At 49.8% G+C, this 3959-nt stretch overlaps 1 pseudogene; it reads left to right on the plus strand.

Moving 5' to 3' along the window:
* The first annotated feature begins 347 nt into the window (after nucleotides 1-347).
* LOC125637950 (zinc finger and SCAN domain-containing protein 23-like) lies at nucleotides 348-1413 on the plus strand (annotated as a pseudogene).
* The last annotated feature ends 2546 nt before the right edge of the window (nucleotides 1414-3959 follow it).

Below are 3959 nucleotides of genomic sequence, written 5' to 3' on the forward strand. Positions count from 1 at the left end.
GCCTGAGCCCAAGCCCATGGGCCCAGCCTGGCAGCTGAGCTCAGGAGAGAGTAGAAGGGAGCTGAGCTGCAGCAGCATCGCCCTGCCCTGGGCGGGCAGGGAGCTGGGGACATGCAGAGGCTAGAGGGGACAGGCAGGGGGTCAGGGACGGGCCTATCTGTGCTGAGTGGGAGCAAGGAGCTGGGGTTACAGATCATTTCTTGCTCTCCCATCACAGTAAGATCCGTGTTGGAGCCTTTGCTGCAGGCTGCAGGGGAGGCTGGACATACACAACAGGCCCTGCAAGTGTGGGGGTTGGAGAGCGAGGGAAGGCCCCAGCTGAGATAAGTGCTCCTCCGGGAGAGAAAATGGCTGTAAAGCGAGAGACAGCAGCAGCCCTGGGTCTCCAGTTCCAGTTACCGATAGAGCAGGGGTGCAGCCTCCAGTGAAAATGGAGAATCAGGATGCAGCAGGCCCAGAGCCAAGGGAGGGGGCAGGAAAAGCCTCTGATGCCATCCAGGCTGGGACCATTGGGGAGTTACTGAGATGGGCAGCACCACGAGAGGTCAAGCAGGAGCTGAGCCAGCCACCCTCTGTGGGGATGACACCCACATAGAGATGTGCCGTCGGCGCTTCAGGCAGTTCTGCTACCAGTAGGCTGAGGGGCCCCAGGAGGCTTACAGCCACCTCCAGCTCCAGGAGCTCTGCCATGGCTGGCGGGAGCTGCACCAAGGAGCAGACCCTGGAGCTGCTGATCCTGGAGCAGTTCCTGACCATCCTGCTGGAGGAATGCAGAGTGTGTGTCTGGGAACGTGGCCCTGAGACCTGTGCCTAGGCAGTGGCCCTGGCAGAGAGGTTCCAGCTGGGACATCCAGAGGCTGACAGGCCAGGGCTACAGGTCAGAGCATTTAACCCTAATCATCCCAGTGAGGAATGGGGTTGGGGAAGGGAGACAGACTGTGCTATGTCTGTGCCAGGATCTAGGGTATGTTCATTTCTATAGAGACAGTTTCCCCCTACACTGACTGCCCAGCCGCATGGGAGCTTCCAGGGGGGCACAAAGAGTGGCAGAGCCAGAGCTATTGGTTTCTTACTTCCAGGAAGCACCACAGCTCTATATACTGCCCCTGGGCATTGAGCATGGGTTTGTATCCCCCCAACCACCCCCATCCCTGTGTCCATGATGGATGTTCTGTGCCATTTCCCGTCTCAGGCCCAACTCGCCTCAGAGGGTGCCAGGCCCCAGCACAAGTTGACGTTTTTGACTTGTCCTCAGGTCATGGTGCATGTTAAAGTTGATGAAGTGACCTCAGAGAAGATGTTATCCTCTGGGGCATTATGGGAATCTCCTGGCTCTCAATTGGAGCAGCCACAGCCACAGTCCCACCACAAGTGTGTATTCCAGGAGAAGGTGGGATAGGATGAAGACCCAAGATCCCAATACAAGCTGCCCTGTGTCCCCAAAGAAGAGCTCTGGCCTCTCCAGGAAATGGGTAATATGATGACTACAGGATATGACAAGATGGATGTGGGGAATTCTGAAGGGGCAGCTGTGAAGGGAGTGCCCAGTACTGGGTGTGTGGGGAAAATAGGAGGCTGGCTGCCTGGCTCAGGCTGGGAGTAATGGGATATGGAACTGTTCATCTCTAGGACACATGATAACTAAGGAGGACTTAAACAATATCTCATAGTGATAAACATTTAAATAATCAGCTCATGTAGCTTTCACCCAAGAGTTCTAAAAGAGTTGGCTGAGGCATTCTCTGAGCTGCTGATGTTAATTATTGATAAATCTTGAAATGGTGGGGAAATTACAGCAGAGAGGAAGAGAGCTAATGTTGTGCCAATATTTTAAAAATGCAAGTGTGATGACCTGGAAAATTAAATGCTGGTTAACCTGATATCAGTCCCAGGCAAAATAATATAAAAGCTGGTAGGGGATTCAATAAACAATGAAGCAAGGATGGAAGTAGAATCAATGACAACCAACATGGTTTCATGGAAAATAGGTCTTGCTGAACAAACCTGTTTGCAGAGCTCTGGGACCACAATGAGGAGGACCCTGAGAGAAGGCACAGGGCCTGAAAGCCCCTCCCCTGAGGAGCCGTAATGAATCCCTCAGAACTGCTCAAATATGAGAGAGATGGGAAGAGCTGGAGATCAGAAAACCTTCCCAGAGCTCCTGCACTGAGATTCTGGCCTACCATGCTTTAGCTTGCTTTGTTGTGTCTTGCCAGGTGTCTAGCAAGCCTCCCACTCCACTTGGGGATTAGCAAGTTATAAATAAATAGAATAGTTACATAGATAGCCATCAAAGTTAGTTTTCTGGTCATTATGTAAATTACCTGTTACCCATGATTATATCAATGAGATTGGGGAATGGAGCTGTTTTCTTCATCTTCCCCTCATTGGGGATATTAGGGCTGGAAATCCCACCTCACTCTTTCAGAAGTCTCTTATCCCCCTCCTCTCTAATCCCAGGAAGTTGGTCCTCCTGGGAGAATGTCCTCATTTGCTATGGGAGCCCTGTTATTAAAGGATAGGAGATGCCCTAGAGAAAGAGTCTGATGCACCACCAGCAGAGGGAGCTAGACAGCTTGGTTTGGACATCGCTTGTCAGATGCATACCATCCTCCCAGAGCATTCCATCACGTGTCTGATGGAGAATTTATGGCCTATTCATGCCGAGTAAATTTGAAACTTCCCAGATTCACAGACAATTGCCATAGATTGCATTTCTCTGCACGGGCCTGACACTTTCCCCGAAAGCACCTCAGAGATGGGATTTGTTCCTTTGTGGCCCCTTCCCTCCCTGCCATGGAGCTTTTACTGCCCCAGTGAATTCTCTGGGTTTGGGATGTTTCCAACCCCTTACTTTGGTTCCCCTCTAAATGCTCCTGCAGCATCTCCCAGAGGGTCCGTGTTCACAGAGCACCCAGCACTGCTCCCATGGGGGAGGGCACTGGCTGTGCTTGAGGCAGATGCTGCCCTGTCTGTTGGGGGTGTTTCTGGCCTGGGTGAGTGACTTTTGAATAACAAATTTTCTGAGATGCAAAAACTAGTTCAGTTGCTTCCAGCCCAGAACAATCCTGTGGAGAAACTAGGATAAAATACAGAACTCCCAGATTAAATTAGTGAGGAGCAAATGTATTGGTGAGTAAATGTGTGGCAAGGAGTAAGATGATGGAGATTCATAGATACTAAGGTCAGAAGGGACCATTATGGTCATCTGCACAATGCAGGCCAAAGAATTTCACCCACCCACTCCTGCGAAAAACCTCTCACCTATGTCTGAGCTATTGAAGTCCTCAAATCGTGGTTTAAAGACTTCAAGGAACAGAGAATCCTCCAGCAAGTGACCCGTGCCCCATGCTACAGAGGAAGGTGAAAAACCTCCAGGGCCTCTTCCAATCTGCCCTGGAGGAAAATTCCTTCCTGACCCCAGATATGACGATTAGCTAAACCCTGAGCATATGGGCAAGATTCACCAGCCAGATACTACAGAAAATTCTTTCCTGGGTAACTCAGATCCCACCCCATCTAACATCCCATCACAGGCCATTAGGCCTATTACTAAAACCATGTTATCCTATCATACCATCTCCTCCATAAACTTATCGAGTTTAATCTTAAAGCCAGGTAGATCTTTTGCTCCCACTGCTTCCCTTGGAAGGCTATTCCAAAACTTCACTCCTCTGATGGTTAGAAACCTTTGTCTAATTTCAAGTCTAAACTTCCTGGTGGCCAGTTTATATCCATTTGTTCTTGAGTCCACATTGGTACTGAGCTTAAATAATTCCTCTCCCTCTCCGGTATTTATCCCTCTGATATATTTATAGAGAGCAATCATATCTCCCCTCAACCTTCTGTTGGTTAGGCTAAACAAGCCAAGCTCCTTAAGTCTCCTTTCATAAGACAAGTTTTCCATTCCTCGGATCATCCTAGTAGCCCTTCTCTGTACCTGTTCCAGTTTGAATTCA

Source organism: Caretta caretta, chromosome 6 (assembly GCF_965140235.1).
Source record: "Caretta caretta isolate rCarCar2 chromosome 6, rCarCar1.hap1, whole genome shotgun sequence".
Classification (NCBI taxonomy): domain Eukaryota; kingdom Metazoa; phylum Chordata; order Testudines; family Cheloniidae; genus Caretta; species Caretta caretta.